Source organism: Hylobates moloch, unplaced genomic scaffold, assembly GCF_009828535.3.
Source record: "Hylobates moloch isolate HMO894 unplaced genomic scaffold, HMol_V3 SCAFFOLD_14, whole genome shotgun sequence".
In the NCBI taxonomy this organism is placed as follows: domain Eukaryota; kingdom Metazoa; phylum Chordata; class Mammalia; order Primates; family Hylobatidae; genus Hylobates; species Hylobates moloch.
The window spans coordinates 85800661-85825782 of record NW_026652289.1 but is presented as its reverse complement, the minus strand read 5'-3'; the positions used below and the strand labels follow the sequence as shown (position 1 = coordinate 85825782).

Sequence of the window (25122 nt, the reverse complement as noted above, 5' to 3'; positions counted from 1 at the left end):
CAACATTCCTAAGCCATCCGCATGCCGTTCAACATGGCATGGCTGTCCTGGCTGCGCTGAGACTTCAAACCGGTTAAGGGAGCCAAAACAGTTCATCACCCCTAGGGTGTAGTGGAATCCAACACTTAAATATTGCCAACATGCAGAGGTGAGAGGCATCCCAAGTCAAAGGACTCTGTGGCAGCACCCCTGGGATTGCACCCATGTTGCCTGGAATGCACACAGACCTCCATGGATAGCCCTCAAGTGTGACCAGTACCCACGGCAGAGACTTGGGCCAGAGCCAGGATCAGGGCACATTCACTCTGGACCTTCAGGACTGAAGCCACCTTCCAAGCAGGAAAGGGGATCCAGAGCAGCATTTGCTCATACAAGCTGCAGCAGGTGGAGCCGCCCAACAATCGCAGGCCAACAGACCATTTATAGGAAGATTTCCACAACGGAGGAGTCCATTACTCTCCCGGGAAGACTGGAAGTGACCCAGGGCCAGAGGCACCAACTCGATCCTCGGGCTCCCTAGGACCTGGCCTCAAAGACCCCTGCTGGCCAACCTGTCTTCCACCAGAAAAATCCACAGGAAGCCCGTCACCCCCAAATGACAGCCCAAGCCTGCTAATGACACTCATGTCCATGTGAGCCCTCTATCACCTTTTCCCTGGAGTACCTTCCTGCCTAGGCCTCCGCCACTGCACCACAGGCATCTCACAGCTCGGGAGGCAAAGAAATCCCTTCCAGGAGGGCTCCTGGTGACCGATGCTGCAGGGTGGGCTGAAGAGGCTTTCACTGTCTGCCCCGACACCCATTGCTCTGCACTCTCCCCTAACACCTCAGCACTTCCTTGTTCTCAACTAATCAAAAATCAACACTAAGGTCTGCCTGAGGTCTGGGCCTTGGGCTCTCCTCCACATGAAAACAGATACCCGGTCTTCTGCACTGAGATGACCACTGTGAGGTCCGGGTCTTCCTTCTGGGAGCTTACCAGCAGCACACTCCTCTATGCCGGCAACATTTCCGCCTCCCCTAGGCCTGCAACATTTCTGCCTGCTTCCACGGCCACCATGCCATCACAGAGCGGCCGAATCCCCCCCATCACTCTCCCACCCATGTACCTCACACAGAGGGAATGTTCGTAACATGCCTGTGACATGAGACTTTTGTCTGTGGACGCCCTGGGTGGTGGAACCTATGGGAATCAGTGGAAATTGTCCCTCACTCCTACAGGCCCCAGAGGAAGCAACATGCTGGACCTCAGTTCCGATGAGAACGGCGGTCTGAGTTCTCACTCATTTTGTTCAGCTTTTCCAAGGAATGTTTTTATAGGGGACTCATCATCGATCCAAGCACATTTGACAAAGGGGCAAGACGTTTGACACCACAGGCTGGGAAGGGGCGAGCCGATGACCTTAAAGACATTCAGCATGCTGGGGAAGCCAGAGCCGCACCACTGAGCAATGGGCACAGACCATCCACTCTAGGAGTGGAACTTGTCATGTCATTCGCTGCTGAGAAACAGCTCCTTGAAGGTATAGGACATCCGAAAGCCACTCATTCAGCACGCGGGGCAGAGGAATGCTTACTGTCCTGAGCCATCCACCAGCATTGGGTGCACCATGGATGCCAGGCCACAGTGACTACAGGACTCTGCAGGGCCTCTATTGCTCAGAAGAATCAAACATCTTCCTTGACAGCAAGTGGCTGGCCTCCCATGACAACTTCTCCGGGGAATTGTAAAGAAATCAAATACACACTTGAGAAACAGGCCCAGGTCCATTGCTCACCACTTCCATGCCATTCTCTCCTGCAGTTAAACTAGTGCACCTGCTTGTCCTTGGCCTCCATGACTGATCTCCATCTTTATGAATATATCTTACCCATGTAATTCTGTGGATACCTAGGGAACACGTGTGGCCAGAACTACTGCATGCACCCGTTTCTGTGTCTATTTGCTTTTTTCTGTGGGCTCGTGTGTGTGTGTGTATTTGTGATTTTGTGTCTGTGTGTTGTGTTTGTGAGTTTGATTGTGTGTGTGAGTGTGTGTGTCCCTCCCTGGAGTGCACATATGTTTCCAGACACTGCAAAGGGCCATCATGGTCTGCAGCCCCCAGGTCCGACCCTGTGGCAACCAGACAGCTCAAAACAAGGTCTTCAATCAGTAGGATGTGAATTCTGACATCAGGCCATGCAGACATAGGTCTGAGGTCCCTCGCCTAACAGTCACCACTCCTGGCGCGAGCACACGCTCCTCCTCATGGGGCTTCTGATGTCTGGAACTGACACTGTCTCTGGCCGCTGCCCCAGGTGAGGTGTACCTAGCCGAAAACCAACCACAACCAGCACTGGGGAGCACCATCACAACAGCCAGCACATCAGTCTGGAACTCGGCATCAAGCCCAGAGGCAGTCTTCCCCATGTAGCCAAAGGACCTCAAGACATGAGCTTCCTCCCCTCCACTCAGTCCTGGTGCCTGCACCATGCCCTCAGGACATCCGAAGGTAATGCCTCCTTTTATTACAGGATGTCCTGCCTGATCCTACAAGGACCAAGCAGACAGAACACATCACCTTCCATCACCCTTGCCTTGATCACATCCACAGGATTTTTATGTACTGACCTCCCAGGCACCATCCCATCCTGCAGCCAACTTGACCACACTATCACTGACCCCAGTGCCTCCAGGTCAACACGGCCTCAACGCCACAACCGGGACTAATTAATATTGTCAAAATATCCATACTCCCTAAAGTTATCTACTGATTCACTATAATTCCTATCAAAATCACAATCACATTTTTCCAGAAAGAGAAAAAAATCATACAATTTATCTGGATCCACAAAAGAACCAAAATAGCTAAATCAATATTCAGCATGAAACACAAAGGTGGAGGCACTTCTTGATTTCCAAGTAGATAACAAAGGTATAGTAATTCAAAATACTAGAATACTGGCAAAACACAGACATAATCTAACAGAAAAGAATGAAGAATGCAGAAATAAATCCATGTACTCCACTCAATTTATCTTTGACATGGGTGCTCACAGCACAGTTTCTCTAACTAATCATATTTGGCATACTCAATATCCACAAATTAAAAAAAAAAAAAGTAAACTGAATCCTTACCTCACAACATACACAAAAATCAACTCAAAATAAATTAAGTACTTAAAGATACATCTTGACATTGTAAAACTAGAAGAAGATACATGGAAACCCTTCTTGTTTTTGTCAATAATTTTTTGAATATGACACTAAAAGTACAACCAACAAAAGCAAAAATAGATAAGCAAGACTACATCAAACCTAAAACGTTTGTACATGAAGGGCAACAACATAATGAAAGAGGAAACATACAAAACGAGAGAAATATTTGCATATCATATATCTCATAAGGCTTTCATATGCAGGATAGGCATGGTAACTCATGCCTGTAATGTCAACACTTTGGGAGGCCATGGCTTGAAGATTCCTTGAGCCTATGAGATTGAAACCAGCCTGTGCAACACAGTGAGACCCCCATATCTACCAAAAGATAAAAATTAAAAAACAATTAGCTAGATATGTTGGCACGTGCCTGTGGTCCCAAGAGCATGAGGTGGGAGGCTCTCTGGCACCTGGAAAGTTGAGGCTGCAGTGAGCCATGATTTTGGCACTGTTCTCCATGCTGAGCAACACAGCATGAAGGAAGGGAGGAAGGGAAGAAGGGAGGAAGGAAGGGAGGAAAGGAGGGAGAGAGGGAGACAGGGAGGGAGGGAGGGAGGGAAGGAAGGAAGGAAGGAAAGAAGGAAGGAAGGAAGGAAGGAAGGAAGGAAGGAGCGAAGAGAGGGAGAGAGCGAGGGAGGGAGGGAACAAACTCAACAAAAAAATCCTGATTTTAAAAAAGAGGCAAAGTAATTGAATAGATTTTTTTCCAAAGAAGATAAACAAATGGACAACAGGTACATGAAAACATGCTCAGTATCACTAATTACTAAACAAATGCAAATCAAAACCATAATGAGGTATCACCTCACATCCATTAGAAGATACAACTGAAAAACAATGGGCCAGGCGTGGTGTCTCAGGTCTATAATCCCAGCACTTTGGGAGGCCAAGGCAGGTGGATCACCTGAGGTCAGGAGTTCAAGACCAACCTGGCCAACATGGTGAAACTCTGTCTCTACTAAAAATATAAAAATTAGCTGGGCATGGTGGCAGGCACCTGTAATCCCAGCTACTCAGGGAGGCTGAGGCAGGAGAATCACTTGAACCCAGGAGGCGGAGGTTGCAGTGAACCAAGACAGTGCCATTGCACTCCAGCCTGGGCAACAAGAGTGAAATAAAAAACAGCGAGTGCTGGTGACAACGTGGAGAAACTGGAACCTTTGCATGCTGTTGATGGGAACATAAAATGGTACAGCCATTGTGGAAAAAAGTATGGAGGTTCCTGAAAAATTAAAAATAGAATTACCATATGATCTGGGAATCCCACTTTTGGGTATATATCCAAAGTAATTCAAAGCAAGATCTCAAAGATACATTTGCATATCCATATTCACTGTAGCATTATTCATAATGCCCAAGAGGCAGAAACAAACCAAATGCTCAAAGCAGATATGTAAGGAAAATGTGATACATCCACAAAATAGAATTTTATTTTCTTAAAGAAGGCATTTTCTAGGTATAGAACCATATCATTGGCGAACAGAGTTCATCCACAAACTGTGCATTTGACAGAGGCCTAATATCCTGAATCTATAGGGCACTTAGATAAATCAACAAGCAAAAATCAACCCCATTAAGAGGCACTTTTCAAAAGAAGATATAGGATGGTCAACAAACATATGAAAAAATGCTCTTAGTATCACTAATCATCAGAGAAATTCAAATCAAAACCACAATAAGGGCCCGATGCGGTGGCTCATGCCTGTAATCCCAGCAGTGGGAGGCCAAGGTGGTGGATCACTTGAGGTCAGGAGTTTGAGACCAGCCTGGCCAACAGAGTGAAACCCCATCTGTACTAAAAATACAAAAAGTAGCTGGGCATGGTGGCTCATGCCTGCAGTCCCAGCTACTTGGCAGTCTAAGGCAGGAGAATTGCTTGAACCCGGGAGGCATAGGCTACAGTGAACAGAGATCACACCACTGCACTCCACCCTGGGCGACTCTCTCTCGAAAAACAAACAACAACGACAACAAAAAAAACCCACAATAAGATAATATCTCACAATGTCAGAATGGCTATTATTAAAAGCAAAAAAGAGAAAGATCCTGGCAAGCCTGAAGAAAAAGGGGAATGTTTAAACACTGTTGGTGGGAAGGTAAATTAGTCCGGTCACTGAGGAAAACAGTCTGAGAATTTCTCAAATAACTTAAACAGAGCTACAGTTTCACCCAACAATCCCATTTCTGGTATATACCCAAAAGAAAATAAATCATTCTACCAAAAAACACATGCACCTCTATGTTCATCACTGTGGTATTCACAATAGCAAAGACATACAATCAACCCAGGTACCCAGGACTGGTTGTATTAGTCAGGGTTCCCTAGAGAGACAGGACTAATAGGATAGACGTATATATAAAAGGGAGTTTATTAAGGAGAATGGACTCACGCAATCACAAGGTGAAGTCCCATATTAGTTCCTCTGCAAGCTGAGGAGCAAGGAAGCTAGTCTGAGTCCCAAAACCTCAAAAGTCAGGAAGCCAACAGTGTGGGCTGAAGGCCTGAGAGCCCCTTGCAAACAACTGGTGTAAGTCCAAGAGTATAAAAGCTTGAAGTCCAATGTTTGAGGGCAGGAAGCATCCAGCACGGGTGAAAGATGAAAGCCGGAAGACTCAGACAGTCTAGTCCTTCTACATTCTTCTGCTTGCTTTATTCTACCAGCACTAGCAGCTGATTATATTGTGCCCACCCAGATTAGGGTGAATCTGTCTCTCCCAGTTCACTGACTCAAATGTTAATCTCCTTTGGCAACACCTTCACAGACACATCCAGTAACAATACTTTGCATCCTTCAATCCAATCAAACTGATGCTCAATATTAACCATCACACTAGTAGACTGGACATAGAAAATATGGAGCATTTTCACCATGGAATACTATGTAGCCATAAAAAAGAATGAAATCATGTTCTTTACAGCAACATGAATAGAGCTGGACGCCATAATCCTAAGCACACTGATGCAGGAACAGTAAACTAAATACCACACATTCTCTCTTATAAGTGGGAGCACACATGGATATAAATATGAGAACAAGAGACACTGTGGAATACTAGAAGGTGCCGTGTGGGTGGTGGATTTAAAAACTACCTATAGGCTGGGTGTGGTGGGCTCACACCTGTAATCCCAGCACTTCGGGAGGCCAAGTCGGGTGAATCACTTCAGGCCGGGAGTTCGAGACCAGCCTGGCCAACATGGTGACACCCCCATCTCTATAAAAAAGCAAAAACAAAAATCAACCAGGTGTGATAATGCACACCTGTAATCCCAGCTACTTGGGAGGCTGAGGCATGAGAATCGTTTGAATCTGGGAGACGGAGGTTGCAGTGAGTAGAGATTATGCCACTGCACTCCAGCCTGGGGAACAGAGTGAGACTCTGTCTCAAAAAAAAAAAAAAACAAAGAAAAAAAAACTACCAATCAAGTTGTATGTTCACACATTATTCCCATGTAACAAATCTGTATATGTACCCCCTGAATCTAAAATAAAAGTTGAAATCTTAAAAAGAAATAAATTGAATTTAAATTTACCTTTGCTACTAGATACAGAATTGTTGTTCTTTGTCCTTTCCAGCAAGACAACATAAATAAAACGGAAACTGCCCTATAAAATAGGAGTAAAGCAGGGAATTATATAATGATAAAAAAGCCAATTCTTTTTTTGGGGGGGGGGGGGATAGAGTCTCACTGTCACACAGGCTGGAGCACAGCAGCGTGATCTTGGCTGACTGCAACTCCACCTCCTGGGTTCATGTGATTCTTATGCCTCAGCCACCCAAGTAGCTGGCATTACAGGTGTGCATCATGATGCTCGGCTAATTTTTGTACTTTTAGTAGAGACAGGGTTTCACTATGTTGGATAGGCTGGTCTCGAACTGCTGGCCTCAAGAGATCCACCTGCCTCAGCTTCCCAAAGTGCTGGGATTACAGACATGAGCCACTCTGCCTGGCCCCAATTCTTGAAGAAGAAATAATTATCTTTAACAAAACAGCATCAAAATATCTGAGCAGAAAACTGATAGAACTATAAGGAAAAATAGATACATCCACCGTTATAATTTGAGAGCTCCATAGCCTTTTTTGAGTCCCAAAAATAGATAAGCGCCAATAGATGAAGCAGTCAGAAAATGAGTTAAGGGGATAGTTAACTTGAATAGCACCATCAGTTAAATTTATTTGACATTTTCAGAATAGTCCATCCATCAACAGAATACACATTACCCTCAAGCTCACCATGAAATATTACCAAGAAAGACACGTTCTGGGCCATAAGACACACACTAACAAATTTAAAAGAACAAAAAAAAATATAAAATATGCTCTCAGTTCACAATGGAATAAAACTAGACTAGAAATCTATAATTGAAAAATAGCTGGAAAACACCATACAACTGGAGATTTAACAACTCGCAGCTAATACACAGTTTAAAGAGGTTATCTCAAGACAAATGAAGAAATACATTTAAATAAATGAGTGAAAAAAAAACTTACCAAAATGGGGATGCAGCAAAAGTAGTGCTTAGATGAAAATTTGTAGCATTAAATATATACATTAGAAAATAAGATCTAAGTCGGCCAGACGTGGTAGCTCACACCTGTAATCCAAGCACTTTGGGAGACCAAGGTGGGCGGATCACGAGGTCAGGAGTTCAAGATCAGCCTAGACAATATGTTGAAACCCTGTCTCTACTGAAAATACAAAAATTAGCCGGGTGTGGTGGCATGTGCCTGTAGTCCCAGCTACTCAGGAAGCTGAGAAGACTGGCTTGAACCCGGGAGTGGAGGTTGCAGTGAGCCAAGGTCATGTCACTGCACTCCAGCCTGGGTGACAGAGCGAGACTCCATCTCAAAAAATAAAAGAAAAGATCTAAGTCAATAATATAAGTTTCCACATTAGAAAACCAGAGAAAGAAGAAAAAAACATTAAGCAAAGAAGAGAAAATAAACCATAAAATTAAAGCACAATCAAATGAAATTAACAGCCAGAATAGAGAAACTCAATGAAACCGAAAGCATATTATTTAAAAAGATCAGTGAAACTAATAAAAGTATAAGCAGGCAAATCAAGAATAAGAGGGAGAAGGGCAGGTGCGGTGCCTCACGTCTGTAATCCCAGCACTTTGGGAGGCCAAGGCAGGCAGATCACTTGAGGCCAGGAGTTCAAGAACAGCCTGGCCAACACAGGGAAACCCCATCTCTACTAAAAATACAAAAAAAAATTAGACGGGCATAGTGGCAAATGCCTGTAATCCCAGCTACTCGGGAAGCTGACGCAAGATAATCGCTTGAGCTCAAGAGGCAGAGGCTGCACTGAGTCAAGCCGAGATCATGCCACTGCACTCCAGCCTAGGTGACAGAGCAAGCCCCTATCTCTAAATAAATAAATAAATAAATAAATAAATAAAAGAGAGAAGACATAGATTTACAGTAACACAAATGGAAGAGGGATCATTGATAATAATCACCTGGAAACTAAAAAGACAATAGAGAAATACTATGAAAAACTCTACAATCACAAATTTGGTAACTTTAGTGAAATAGATCAGTTTCTTGAAAACCACTGTAGTGAGTTCAACAGTGACCCCACCTCCACTGAAAAAAAAAAATACATCAAACCGGGCATGGTGGCTCACACCTGTAATTCCAGCACTTTGGGAGGCAGAGGCAGGCAGATCACTTGAGGTTAAGAGTTCGAGACCAGCCTGGCCATGGCGAAACCCCATCTCTACCAAAAATACAAAAAATTAGCTGGGTGTGGTGGCATGAGCTTATAATACCAGCTACTCAGGAGGCTGAGGCAGGAGAATCGCTTGAACCTGGGAGCGGGAGGTTGCAGTGAGCCAAGATCGTGCCACTGCACTCCAGCCTGGATAAAAGAGCAAGACTCTGTTTTAAAAAATAAATAAAAATAAAAGATATGAGGTGGAAGAACTGCTTGAATACAAGAGTTTCCACATGGAAACTATAAATGTCAGTTTATTTGGAAGGTGAGTTTTGTTTTTTTTTTTTTTTTTTTTTTGAGACAGAGTCTTGCTCTGTCACCCAGGCTGGAGTGCAGTGGCGTGATCTCGGCTCACTGCAAGCTCCGCCTCCCAGGTTCACGCCATTCTCCTGCCTCAGCCTCTCCGAGTAGCTGGGACTACAGGCGCCCGCCACCACGCCCGGCTAATTTTTTTGCATTCAGTAGAGACGGGGTTTCACCGTGGTCTCATCTCCTGACCTCGTGATCCGCCCGCCTCGGCCTCCCAAAGTGCTGGGATTACAAGCGTGAGCCACCGCGCCCAGCCGGAAGGTGAGTCTTTACAAACCTAACTCAATTAAGGATGTAGAGATGAGATCATCTTGGAATTGGGGGAGGGGGGATGGGCCCTAAATACAATGACAAAGTGTCTTTAAACAAGGAAGGAAGAAGATATGGAGATGCAGAAGATATAAAATCAACCTAAATGCTCATGAATGATAGACTGGATTAAAAAATATGGTACTTATAACCAAGGAATACTACGTAACCATAAAAAAGAGTAAGATCATGTCCTTTGCAGAAACATAAATGGAGCTGGAGGCCATTACCCTAAGGGAACTAAAAAAGAAACAGAAAATCAAATATTGTAGGTTCTCAATTATAAGTGGGAGCTAAACATTGAGTTCATGCAGACACAAAGAAGAAAACAACAAGCACTGGGGATTACTTGAAGGTAGAAGGTGGGAGGAGAGTGAGGATCAAAAAACTACCTATCAGGTACTATGCTTATTACCTGGGTAATGAAATAATCTGTACACCAAATCAACATGACACACAATCTACCTTGCATATGTACTCCTAAACTTGCATATGTACTCCTAAACCTAAAATTAAGATTTTAAAAAAAGTATCATTTACTAGACAATAAAGATACAGAAAAATAAATAATAAAAATTCACTAGAAAAATTTAATCAAACTATTTGAGCTAGCAGGAAAAGGTAATCAAATTTGAATATAGGACAGTTGAGGAGATCCATTCTGTGAAGCAGAAAGAAAAAAGAAAAACAGCTTCAGAGAGCTGAGGAACACAGCACACCAACATGTACATAAAAGTCACAGTAGAAGGGCAGAAACAGTTTGAAGAACAAACACCTAAAATTTTCTTAATGTAAGGGAAAAACATTTATGTACATATAAAATGAGTCAAATGAACTCGACTCAGTCAAGTGAGATACACGTAAAGACATGGAGACGTCATAGTAAAAATTTCAAAAGCCACAGTCTTCAAAATATGAAGAGATAAACAAACCCATCAGGTACAAGGAATCCTCAATGAGACTAACAGCTGATTTCTCATCAGAAACTCTTGAAGCCATAAAACAGTAAGATAACATATTCAAACTATTTTAAAGAAAAAGAAAGAAGACTGTCTACCCATAAATCTTGATACACCAAAATTACTCTTCAAAAATAAAAAAGAAATGACATTCTAAATCAACAAAAGCTGAGAGAATTTATCAAAATACCTATCCCACCAGAAAAATTAAATGGAGACTTCAGCCTTAAGTGAAATAGCACTAGACATTAACTTTTATCCATACAAAGAAACGCACAGGACCAGTAAAATAATTATTACGCAAATATAAAAGATGGTATAAATGTTTGAATGACAGTAATACACAAAAGGAAGGGTGAGAAAACAACAGAGCTATATTGAAAAATAGTTTCTGTATACTATTGAAATTATTAAATCTAAGCTATGTTATAAATGAACTATAATCTCGAAGGCAACCACTAATGAGTAAACACAAAAAATTAAAAAGAAAATTAAAGCAGTACACTATTAAATATTTATTTAACATAAAGAACAACAATAAGAAAAACAAAACAGATATATGCCATAAAAGAAAATAGAAAACGGCAGATGTGAGTTTTACCTTATCAGTAATTACATTAAATGTTCATGAAGTAAACTCTCCACTTAAAAGGCAGAGATGTATTTTTTTTTTTTTTTAAACACATGAAACAACTATATGCTGTCTATGAAAGATACACTTTAGATTCAAGGACAAAAAAGAATAGGTAGAAAATAACCATCCTGGGCAACATAGCAAGATTTCATCTCCACAAGAAAAAAAATACAAAAAAATTAGCCAGGTGTGGTGGTGTTGGCCTGTAGTCCCAGCTATTCAGGAGGCTGAGGTGGAAGAATTGCTTGAATACAAGAGTTTCAGGTTGCAGTGAGCTATGATCATGCCATTGCACTACAGCATGGGTGAGAGAGTGAGATCCTGTCTCAAAGATATTTTGTTTTAATTAAAAATAGGTAGATAGTAAAATAATGAAAGGAAAAGATAAACTGCACACAGTAACCAAAGAGAGTTTAGGGGCTATAAGTTAGACAAAAACTACAATTATCAGGCTAAATAAATTTCAAGATAAAAATTGTCGGTAGAGGGCCAGGCACAGTGGCTCACGCCTGTAATCCCAGCACTCTGGGAGGCCGAGGCAGGTGGATCACGAGGTCAGAAGATCGAGACCATCCTGGCAAACATGGTGAAACCCCATCTCTACTAAAAATACAAAAAAATTAGCCAGGCGTACTGACAGGTGCCTGTAATCCCAGCTACTCAGGAGGCTGAGGCAGGAGAATGGTGTATACCCAGGAGGCAGAGCTTGCAGTGAGCAGAGATAGCACCACTGCACTCCAGCATGGGCAACAGAGTGAGACTCCAGCTCAAAAAAAAAAAAAAATTGTTGGTAGAGACAAAGAAGGACATTTCATGATGATTAAACTGTCAATCCACCAGGAAGATATAACAATAATAAAGATATGTGCATCTAACAACATAACCCCCAAATTAAATTTTTAAAATGACAGAATGGAAGGCAAAATAAACATTATAATAATTGAAATTTTCAATACCTCACTTTCAATGATGAACGTAACAATGAGACAGAAGATCAAGGAAATAGAAGACAACCAACACTATAAAGCAGTTACATAACATCCATCTATGGAACAATCTAACCAGTAGAAAATATATTATTTTCAAGTGCACATGGAACAGTGTCCAGGGTAGGTATTAGACCATACACTGGTCTCAACAAATCTGAAAGTAAAGAAATCAGAAAAGTATGGTGTCCAACCACAATAGAATCAAATCAGAAATAAAGGAAAAAAATTGGGGGGAATTCACAATATATGGAAATTAACACATTACTAAGAATCCTTGGGAGTTCTTGGGATAAGTAAGACAATTTATAAAACAGTTTGAAATGAAAGGAAATAAAACACAGCGAAAGAATATATATATGTAGCTAAAGAAGTTCTTTGAGAAATTTATAGCTGTAAATGTCCATATTAAAAAAAGGAAAATCTCAAATAAATAACCTAAACTATTACCTTAAGAAAACAGAAGAACAAAGCAAAGCTAAATCAAGCAGAATAAAAGAAGTAAGAATAAAATGCCAATAAATAAAATAAAAAACACAGAAGAAAAAATAAAAATATCAAAAGCTGGTTCATTGAAATTTTTTGTTTGTTTGTTTAGTGACAGGCCAGGTGTGGTGGTGTGTTCCTATACTCCCACCTACTCAAGATGCACAGGCAGCAGGATTGCTTAGGCTCAGACGTTCAAGGCCAGCATAAACAACATAGCAAGACTTTGTCTCTTAAAAAATTGACATAACTATATCTACACTACTGAAAACAGAAGACCCAATTTTCATAAAATCTGGTATGAAAATCAGACTATTACTAACACCCTTATAGAAACAAGGTATGTCAACAAATTAGATAACCTAAATGGGCAAATTCCTAGAAATATATAAATTACAGGAACTGTCACAAGAAGGAAAAACAGAAAATTGAAGTCACCTTTAACAAGAGATTGAATTAACTACTCAAAAAGTTTCCACAAATAAAATCCCACACAAATGATTTCTCTGATGAATTCTACAAATCATTAAAGAAATAACATCAGTCCTTTACCAACTCTTCCAAAAAACAGGAGAGCAGAAAACATTTCCCAACTTATTCCATGAGTCTAGTATTACCCCCTAATTTTTATCAAAACCAAAGACATCATCAAAAAAGTGAATCACAGACCTATATCCCTAACGATGCCAGGCATGGTGGCTCCTGCCTATAATCCTAGCACTTTGGGAAGCCAAAGCAAGAGGATTCCTTGAGCCCAGTAGTTCAAGACCAGCCTTAGGAACACAGTTAAGATCCTATCTCCACAAAATAAAAAATTTAAAAATTAGCTATGGGTGGTGACACATACCTGTATTCCTAGATACTTGGGAGGCTGAGGGTGGAGGATCACTTGAGCCCAGTTGTTAAGGGCTACAGAGTGAAGAGCTGAAGTGAGTGAGCTATGACTGGGCCACTGTACTCCAGCCTGGGTGACAGAGAGAGACTTTGTCTTCCCAAGTAAATAAATGAATAAATAAAATCAATTGGAAAAAAATTCTACATTTGTCATTTCATGCAAAATTCAAATAGAATAAAAATGTAAAGGACAATGATTCAGAAATGAAGGTGGAGAGACTCACCAAAGTAAAATATACGTTATTTAGATATTATCCAGTAAGCCACTAAAAAAATCAACCAAAAGACCTCAGGATGTGGCATGGAACACATGATGTATATGAATTCCAAAGGATGTTGGTTTAACTACTCACCCCTATTTTCTGAAGTGGAGGACCTCATTCCAGCCCTCCTCTACCTCAGCAAAACAGAACAGAAGAAAAAGAAATGGTCTCAGAAAATACTCAACAGTAAAAATAACTAAGCACTAAAATTGGTTCCTTTGTCAATATTTAATACAGGCATGCAGTGTTCCCTTCCTTCACTATACATCAAAGTTGCTTGACCTTTCTTGACTGAAACTTTTTCATTTTCATGTTAATCAAGAACATTATTTCCTATATATGTATCTATCTGCAATTCTCTGCTCAAAATGAACAAAATAAAGGTCAGTCTTGGGTCACTAACCATACTAAAGTGCATACTGACTCATAAAACAGGATGCTACTGCCCTCTTCAGAGAGCTAGAAAAGGCATGCTCATAGGGGTACTATGTTGTCACTGAGGGATCCCCAAATAGAGCCAGGCTCTGAGAGTCTTATTTGTCCTATTGGAGGGCCGCACATCTGGACCTCAGATTGACATCTGGAATGAGTCCCTCAGCATCCTCAGACAATTATTCTCATCATTGATCCAAACAAGCACCCTCCCAGCAAATAAGCATTTCCATAGCCAGGCTTATTTTGTGCATGGTTATCTAATGCATCATCAGTGAGAACAGTAAATGTACAGTAGACATTTGTTTAGTATCTGAACAATGGAACTCTCATATACATAGCATGAAAAAACATATGACTGAATTGTTCTAATAAAATTAAATTAAAATCTATTGGGATTTTTTTTTTTTTTTTTTGAGACAGAGTTTTGCTCTTGTTGCCCAGGCTGGAGTGCAATGGCACAATTTCAGCTCACTGCAACCTCTGCCTCCCAGGTTCAAGTGATTCTCCTGCCTCAGCCTCCTGAGTAGCTGGGATTACAGGCACGTGCCACCACGCCCGGCTAATTTTGTATTATTAGTAGAGACAGCGTTTCTCCATGTTGGTCAGGCTGGTCTCAAACTCCTGATCTCAGGTGATCCACCTGCCTCGGCTTCCCAAAGTGCTGGGATTACAGGCATGAGCCAAGGCGACCAGCCAGGGAAAAAATTTTTAAGTCCAATTAAGACCAATTAAATGAACTAAAATTTTTAGGAGTAGTCAAGGTAGCAAAATCAATATATACTGTGATTACATAACAAATATAAGTAGAAACATCTGTGTTCAGAATGGGCAAGATAAAATTTTTTAAATAAATATTTAAGCCAGGCATGGCAGCACATGCCTATAGTCCCAGTTACTCAGGATGTTGAGGCAAGATGATTGCTTGAGCCCAGGAGTTCAAGGGCAGCCTGGGTAACACAGCATGACCCCATCTCTAGTCTTTAAAAAATGAATATTTAACACTGAATTTCACTAAAAGATTATTTTCATCCAACAAAAAATGGTGAGAAAAGGAAATATATCAATACTTCCCCGAATTTATTCAGGTTACTACAAAAAAAAATCCCTTTTTTAAAAAAGGGAAAAAAATAATGAGATTCCCTGAACAAATTAGGGATACTCACATAGCAAAAAAAAATCTATTATAAAAATATTCTCCTTTGAGCCTCTAAAATCATGAACTCTCAGATCCTGAAATTCTGACATCACTGGCCACAACACACATAAACGATTTCAAAATCACCACAGTAGCTGCTCACCTCTCTTCCTTGAAATTCTGTAACATCTTCTAGACCTGCAGCAAACTATTAAAAACAAAGTAAATCAGATTAGACAATATACAAAATTCACTAAAAAATAAGATACAAACATTGTTTCTGAATAATTACCACAGAGCAATCTTTGCACAAGTCACAGATCTTTGGTCCTCTGTCACCTTTGCCATTTATTCATTTATTTCCTCCTCCAATTCCTCTTTATTTTTGAGACAGAGTCTTGCACTGTCGCCCAGGCTAGAGTGCAGTGGTGCAATCTCGGCTCATTGCAGCCTCCCTGTCTCTGGTTCAAGCGATTCTCCTGCCTAAGCCTTCTGAGTAGCTGGGACTACAGGCACGTGCCACAATGCCTGGCTAATTTTTGTATTTTTAGTAGAGATGGGGTTTCATCATGTTGGCCAGGCTGTTCTTAAACTCCTGGCCTCAAGTGATCCACCCACCTCAGCCTCCCAAAGTGCTGGGATTACAGGCGTGAGCCACCCCATACTGCTAAAATTCTTCTTTCTTTAAATAGTAAAAATCGGCCAGGCGCAGTGGCTCATGGCTGTGAGCAATTTTCTCTTTGAATCACAGATTCTGAAGTTGTATTCTGCCAAATAAGACTTTTTGAAAACGCCCTGTGGTGGGTAAAATTAAATATGCATAATAGGGGTGTTGTGAAACCAATGTTCTAGAAGAGATAAAAACTTCAGGAATCTACTTCAACAGTACAGTAGTTCTCTCTCTCTCTCTATATATATATAGATATATATATATAATCTTTGAAATCTATTTCAAAATGTTATATAGAAATTAAAGATGGCAAGAACAGAAAAAATGAAAAATTTCATAAAATAATTGGAAATCATAGAAAAGAACAAAATGTAATAGGGCACTTCCATTGTAACACGTAAGAGAAGATGGAGTAAGCATAGTCCATCTTTACACAATCAAAGAATTAAGAATCTCAGGAGGGATGCACTGATACAGTAGCAGAGAACTTGGAAGGCTAAATGTTTGAAGGTGAATTGGGGAACTCAAAGCACCATAAAACACCAGTGAGTTTCATGTCTTTTCCTTTTCTGTAATATCCCAGCCTGAATTCAGTATGGGAGAGTTCCTGAAAAATAAAACATAAAACTGCTTGTTGAGTACAAAAACCAAGACCTACCTTCTTTTTTTTTTTTTTTTTTTTTTTTTTTTTTGGTTGAAATGGAGTCTCGCTCTGTCACCCAGGCTGGAGTGCAGGCACAATCTCAGCTCACTGCAAGCTCCGCCTCCCGGGTTCAAGTGATTCTCCTGCCTCAGCCTCCCGAGTAGCTGGGACTACAGGCGCTCATCACCACACCCGGCTAATTTTTTATATTTTTAGTAGAGACGGGGTTTCACCGTGTTAGCCAGGATGGTCTCGATCTCCTGACCTCATGATCCACTCGCCTCGGCCTCCCAAAGTGCTGGGATTACAGGCATGAGTCACCATGCCCCGCCACCAAGATCTAACTTCTATACTTAATGTTTCAATGTAATTTTTTTTTTACAATAAGAATAGTTCACATCAATATTCAACAGAATATTCACTTTGCATAGACTATTATCTGCCTTCAAATGTAGCAAAAATTATCTTAAACATCACTTACAGACAGGTCCTCAAAACGTCAAATAAACACAGTTACTATATTCTCACGTATAAGAGAATTGAAAACATAAACACACAAAAATCTCCACATAAATATTCCTGGTGGGATTAGTCATAATAGCCAAAAACTATGAGTGGATGAGCAAAATGTGATATATTTATACAACAGAATATCATGGAGATCTGATATATGCTGCAACATGGCCAAACCTTGGAAACATTAGGCTAAGTGAAAAAAATTGGGGGTTAAAAGGCTTCCTTCTAATATAAATGCTTCAAATGCAGGTATCTACAAGGCCTGCTGGTATTATAGTACTCATCCATTTATTCCACATTTTCATGTTTCCTGAGCATTTATGTATGCTTGAAGGCATATGCTCAAACCATTTCTTTTTGACATGTTCTTTCGCATTTTTTTTTTTTTTAAGTACAATTTCCATTTTATTTTTCTCCACAGAATAGTCTGTCTTCAGTCTTTAAGAACTCAGCTCCTTACATGGGCTTTGGTGGGGGATGTGGGGCAGCACCCGCAGGTCTAAATCGGGGTGGGGGTGTTCAGTCCTTGCGGGCTTCACGAGATCGATTCCTGACTACTTTGCTGTGAATTGCACCACTCGCACAGTAATGTAGCTTCACATACAGCTTGGGAAGCACATAGGCATCGAATACACTCACTTCAGAAATGTCCCTGACTGCTGCGGCCTCCACTATGTTTCGAATGACGAATTTCTTAATGGCCTGGTCCTTGAGCACACATCAGGCACAGTTAGTGCAGAGAATAGGCTGCACGTGGCCGCGGCCCTTTTTGGCACGACCGTTGTTCCTTCTTTTCTTTGTTATTTTGGAGGCACGGACCGGAGAGAGCCTTTTGCATTATTTTCATCAACTACTTTCAGACCTGCTGAACGGATACAAGACTATCCATAATCCTGGATAATTTTCACCTGGATTCCCTATTTGCTAACATCTTACAACACCTGTTTCATTTTTTTTTGAAACATGTATATTATTTTATCCAAACGCTTCGAAAATTACAGCCATGACATTATCCCTTTATCCTTTAAATTGTTTTAATTTCTTAAAAACAAGAATTTTCTGTTATATAACCTCAGGCAATTACATAGCTTAGGCAATTAATACTCATGTAACACTATAATCTATTTGAGGGACTGTCTTCAAATTTTGCCAACTTTCCTTATCCTTTTATAGACATCCTGAATCAATGTTATATTCTGTTCTCATGTCTATATAGTCTGAAATAATCTGGACCATTTCCTCAGTGAAATTAGTTATGTCTGAATACTAAAAGCAGAATATCAATTCGAGACTGATGTTTCCTCATGGGTAGACTCAGGTTTATGCACTTTAGTCAGTAATACTACAGAAACGAGACTGTGTTCTTCTCAGTGCATCCTATCAGTGCTGCTTGATGTTCCCACTACTGGGGTATTAACTTTCACCTCTTTAATTCAGGTGCTGTCAACCATGTTCTCCATCAGGAAGCTACTAATTTCCCTTTGTAACTGATAAGGACACTAAGTGTCCTGTTTCTCTTAAAATTTTCTCCAAGTTTTAGCATCATTTGATGATTCCTGGCTGAAACAATTATGATTATTTCCAAATACTGATTTTCCAAATCTTGTCATTGCTTTATTAACGCTACCTATCGTACAGAAGAGCTTTACCGTCAACCCTGCCTAAGCATTCATTCATTCATATTAATAATATTTTAAACATCTTACTACCATTGATTAGGTCTCTCATCCTTCAGGAAACTGTGTCCAAATATTCCAAAATGGTGTCCGACAAAACCAGAGGTTGTTCACTGCTCAGTATCCAGTGGTATCCTATTTGAGGGATGCAGCTTTCCCCATCTCTGCTTTCTCCTTCTGTACTTTTTCTTCTTCAGCATTCTCAACATGTCAGAGACCCAGCTGCAAGAATCTCATATAGTCAATTTCCACCCCCCAAATACCAGAATATACAAAGTTAGTATGGCACTGTGCATTCCTTACATGACAAATAGTCAAAATTCTAAAAATATTTCAATAACTGAAATAGCAAAGCAAAATTTATGTCACAATCCCCCATGCTTACCATTTTAACCAAAGTTTCAGCTACTAGCTGAGAACTGCTAAGGGATTGCATTCACAAGACACAAAGCGCCATCTTTAGAAAAGGGCTAGAATGAATGAAGAAAACGGAAAAAGAGAACTGATTATAGATTTTGTAGAATGGGGGAGATTTTGTAGAATCCAGACCATATGATCATAAATCACACTGGAAAAATATTCCAACAAGAGGTTATGCCCTTCAAATCTAGATCAGTTGGCAATTGTTTCTTCACTCAGATATTACCATGGACTTTTTCCCTGCTATTGTCAGTATTTAAGTCATCATATTACTTGTCACCAGCTCTATTCCAAAGTTAGCTTTTTCCACTTAGTGATCCTCTTTCTACTGGCCATTTCTCTTTGGACTTTCATCTGTGCCTCCATGATGTCTCAGGGCTTTGTGTATAATGTGGTTTCTGCCTGGGAACATGTTGTTCCACATCCTGAGCAAAGGCACCCCATATTTCTAGAAGTAACTCCTTAAAGTTTTACGCTGTAAGAATTTCCAAAAGACAATTTCCTATTCATGTTTTTCTCCTATTCCTACAATATACCAACACTTACACTTTCTGTCCTGAGAAGCTACACTTAATCATGTCTCTGGCCTTAAAGACAAAAAGAGAATGAATATGACTTCTGAAATGTGGCTTCTTTCACAAAACATGATTTTGCTCAATGGGTTTAACAAATCATAAGTATTTTTAATATCTTCCAAAGGTTGTGACATCCTAGGTTTATTTAATTTCTATATAATAGAATGAATTACACAAATTCAAACTCAACCTCAATTTACTTATCTTTTAAAAAGACAAATTCATTATTCCATCTGTTATTATAAGCATTATAATTCACGTAAAGTGTTGATCTCCACATCTGGTACATGTGACAAAAATTCAATAAATGCTATATTTAATTAAAATATATGTATGTATTCAAAACACACACACACACAAATGAAACAGTAAAATAATGACCAGAACTCGCTTTGTGAGTATTCTTCCTATAAAACTGGTTTTATTGACCGTACGTATCATAACAAGCACATACATTTATCATTTCATATGAATGAAATAACAATGTTGAACACAGCTGGTACTCAATAACTGGTAAACAAACTGCTGAAGTTGTTGGATTTTTGTATCAATTAATTTGAACATGCATCACGGTATTCGTAACTGAATAGAATTCAATTGGTTAAATGTGCCATCACTAATGTTCCTAACATTATGATTTGACAGAAATGTTATTTACTATTTTACAATTATAATTAACACTACATTGAGTACCCTTAAGGTTACATGCATCTTTGAACACCTCCTATTATATCCTTATAGGTAAGTATCTAAAAGTAAAATTGTTGGTCAAAAGTGCTAATTTCCATCTTATATATATTTTCTACTACCTTCCTGAAAGATTTTAACACATCAAGAGTTGTAAATTCTCCCCACCTTGTAACACATATAATCTGTTAATCTGATAGGTGAAAAAAGGCAAATAATTGTTTTATTTTATATATATTTTAAGTATTTCATATATACACAAATTTCGTTATTTCCTTTTAATGACTGATAAGATTGAGCACATTTTCTATGCTCCTGGCCATTTGCAATGCTTTTCTTTTATGAATTGTTCATTTACGTGCTTTCCCAATTGATTTGAATGAGGCTTTCAACACTAAATTTGGCATATTATGTTTTGAGTAAATATACATACATTACTGCAAAAGAGAAATTGCCCAAATTTAATTTTAACTTGGCAGTTTATTCATTCTTTTTACCTCACCTTTAATTACTGCAGTGCAGATAGCATCAACAAACAAGAGCAAATTTGTAAAAACCACTTAATTGGATTAAAGATGGCATTCATTTGCTACGTATATTGTTGATGCTATCATGTTTTTACAAGCTGAGTTAAAGAATAGCTCTGGCATGTAGTAATCTTACTCTGATGTGGTGATACAATTACAACTGCTCAAATGAAGTCAAAATAGGCTAAATTCATTGTCCAAGGAGGTTGGATACCACCATGGCTGCTCAGAGACAATACTGCTAACTGGGAAAAGAAGGCAGGCAAGATTCTGGAATTCCTTGGAACTTTATAGATGAAATTTGGAAGAAATAGGTTCAATTTTGAAGCATAATTTATCAACTATAACTATTATAGCAAGGGGTTTATATCATTCCAATTCCTTCTACTATGCTTGTTTTACACTGTTTAGGTGATGATGTTAATGGCACGTGGTAGTCATTTGTTTCACTCACAAAAGGAATTTGGCAAAAGAGCTAAAAAAATTTTTTATGACAATGAAAATGTTGAAATAATACTCTAAATATTATTACCATGTGGCTGAGTTGATGTGATTATTTCTTCAGGTTCCAGTTTAGCCAATGCTCTGGTTTCCCAAAGGGTAAACTCCAGCCCACAGGATGCTTTTGTAAAGTTTTATTGGAAGAAAGGCACAGCGAGCTCATTCAATTATAAATTACCTATGGCTGCTTTCATAACACAACAGCAGAGTAGATTAGCTGCAACAAAGACCACAAGGCTTTGAGAACTGAAAGTGTGTATTTGGCAATTTACAAAAAAAGTTTGCCAATCCATGGTCTAGTTTAACACAGGCTGGAGAAATAATTCTACATAATTAAAACTGAGCTTTAAAATGTGGAAATACAAAAGACTGAAATGGCAGAGTCATCATATCTACTCTAAGTTTTCTCAGACCCAGAAGATACAGAATGTCAGCACTATTTTGATTTTTTTTTCATATTCAAGCACAGTACAACAAGGCCAGAGTGCCTGCTGGACAAGGTCCCTGAGTTAGGGCATGCTCTCTTCTAGTTTTTCTTTCTATACATCACCACCTAACAGATCACCATCACCACTGTTCATTTACATGGAGGTAACTCCTTTGAGTTTCCACTGCTATGCCCTTCTGTCTCTTATGCCAAACGGCACAGATAGATTACAGACGAATGATTGATAAAGACAGATATATAGATGATGGATAAAAATGGACTGACAGATTACTTAACAATAGATAGATAAGATGAATTTAGATGAAAGCAGAATTGGGGAAGTTTGAGAACTACCAATAACATCAGACATTAGGATATGAATCAAGGTATTTCTCAGAACAGAACACTTATTGTTCCACATAAGCTTATTTATCTTATATGTACATTGGTATGCTGTTTCTGAATTTTTCTTAAGACCATAGAAAGACAGTAACTATGTTTTAGTGATAGTATGCACTACAAGAAGTGCAATCATGCCCCTTTCCTGCATGATCATCATGGGAGTTGAAATGTGGAAATTATGAGAAATGTGAAAAAAAACATACCACTTGAATCAAATAGATAAAATTGGAAGATTCACATCATCTTCCTCGAATTCAGAAGTTGTAAGGTGCCTATATCCCATTTATATTCAATCAAAAATGGTATTTCAAGAGCTAGATCAGTTCTATGTTAGGAAAACTCATCAAATGTCTACAACACAGCACAATTCACAAAACATAACATAAGCCTATGTTTTGACCCTAATATTTTCAATTAATTAAATAAAATCTTTTTACCCTGCTTTTTCTCATTAACAGTCATCCATTCACTTTCTAATTTACTCTTTCACTGTAAATACCATGAAAGCAAATTTAGTCATTTAAAATGGAATAATAATTTTCTGTTTCACTTTCCAGGATGTGATATTATCAAAACTGTGAAAGAGATACAAACAGCAACACATAAAACTGGTAATAGTTCTACTCTTTGTTAAAGTATCTACCATATCCTGATTTGCCAATCAAAACTTGTTTCAACTATTTGCTATATCAACTACTCAAAGAAGAAAGCGGTCACATTTTATTTGTAGCCTTTAGACAAAAGCCACATGCATCGACTCATTTCAGATGGCCAGAACGTCTACCACGGGGTAGCTCACTTATTCTCTCTTCTGGCAAGATCAGAGCTCGCTACACCCCTTTGCTTATGAACTATGGACTGAAGACTTGAACTGTGGGAAAGAACACTTAGGCAAGTTAGCTACAGATACCAAGGGGAAAGAATTTCTTCGTTTTACTCAATTTTTTCTAGATTTTTCTCTGGCATGAATAAATGCATTGTGGAGAATGCTTCCACCCTTGGAAGTGGTAAAAGCGGGTGATAATGTTGGGAATGAGGGTAGAGAAGAATAGTTAGCTTAAATTAATCACTAGGTATTTCTAATAATAACACCAAAGCAAACTAGAACATAACGCTTAGTGAAATCAATGCTCTATCTGTTTTGGATGAGTGGAAAATAGATACTCACACCAAGAGATTATTCCTACATGAATACAAAACTCTCTCTAGGCAAAATACAAAGCAGGTAGACCTTGGAAATATAGAAAGTTTATAAAAACGGTGATGCTTAAAAAAAACCTACAGAAATCTGAACATGTATACTTTTTATAAAAAAACAGTGAAAATCAGGGAAGTTTCATGTGGGACAGACAGCTCTACTATTTCAGGCTTGGGTACTTTAGAGTACGAATCAGTAAAACTAGCTAGCACATTATTGTCTCATAAGTTGAAACTTTTCTCCATCAGGTCAAGTAAGACATACAGGTCTGGCTACTAGTAACAGAGGAATATGTGTTATCAAACTAAGCCCCCAACAGATATCAACTGTAAACTCCAGAATTAATATAAAGACAGCTATCTAAAACCACGGAGAACAACCAAAAGCAAGCCAACACTGGAGGAGAGTGCACTCTTGGAGGAAAGGAATTTCCCTGTAAGTTTCCAATTTCAAGGAATTTTGCCAAAAGGCATCCTCAATAGTAGCTGAAAAGTGGGAGGAAATTCCCACACTGTGGAGAATCAGACATGGGAAGCCTGAATGAAATTCTGTGTGTAAGTTCTGCTGAAATCCTTTGGTTGACCTCTAAACTGCCCATCATGTAGGCCAGACTCAAAGTAACCCAACCAACATGAAAAGAAAACTGAATAGAGTGTAGGCTGCTTCCCACAGCACACAAGGCAGCCTGGAGTTTGAATCCAGATAGGTTAACTGCTTGCCTTAAAAATAAATAAAAAAAAGTATCACTACCCTCTACAGCCATAGCTCTCAATGAGAAAGAATAAGGATGCATGATTTTGGCCCCAACACCATAAAAAAGGGCGCTTAGAAAGAACTGAAGGCATTTTTTGGCAGGGGATGCGGGGAGGAGAAAGAGTTATGCTACTGGTAAGTAGTGAGTGGAGACAAAGGATAATACTCAGTACCCCACAATGCATACAGAACAGTACCCTCCCAAAACACACACAACAACACAAAATAACCCAGTTCAAAATGTCAATAGTGCTGAGGCTGACAAATACTGTTTTAGAAGAATAAAATAGAATTCAGAGTTTCTACAATATATTCAAAGTTCAAGTTATAATCCAAAATTACTTGACATACAAGGAATGAAAACTATAACCCATACTTAAGACAAAGGGCAATAAAGCTAACCTGGAAGCAGTCCTGATGTTAAAATTCTGAAAAAGCATATAATTATGCTGAAGACATAAAGAAAAATGTGCTTATACTAAATGAATAGGATAGCACATCAAATACAACATAATATTAAAAACAAAGAACTGGTTGGCGGGGGCATGAGGCCAAGGCAGGAAGACTACTTGAGCCTGGGAGTTCAAGACCAGCTTGGGCAACACAACGACCCCTCTCTACAAAAATAAAAAATTAGCTGAGCGTGGTGGCATGCCCCTGTAGTTCTAGCAACTTAGGAGTGGGTAGGTTAAGGTGAGAGGATCACTTGAGACCAGGAGGTCAAGGCTGCGGTGAACCATGACACTGCACTCCACCCTGTGTGACAGAGAAAGATTCTGTCTCAAAAACAAAACA

At 39.4% G+C, this 25122-nt stretch overlaps 2 non-coding genes and 1 pseudogene across 2 annotated transcripts; all 3 read right to left on the bottom strand.

Moving 5' to 3' along the window:
* Positions 1–17998, bottom strand: part of LOC116481986 (small ribosomal subunit protein eS26-like) — an 88428-nt pseudogene extending 70430 nt beyond the window's left edge.
* LOC116482773 (small nucleolar RNA SNORD116) lies at positions 1244–1338 on the bottom strand. Its single transcript, XR_004252040.1, has one exon. It is a non-coding gene; the product is annotated as a small nucleolar RNA SNORD116 (small nucleolar RNA).
* LOC116482833 (small nucleolar RNA SNORD109A) lies at positions 14326–14392 on the bottom strand. Its single transcript, XR_004252091.1, has one exon. It is a non-coding gene; the product is annotated as a small nucleolar RNA SNORD109A (small nucleolar RNA).
* Positions 17999–25122: the final 7124 nt, after the last annotated feature.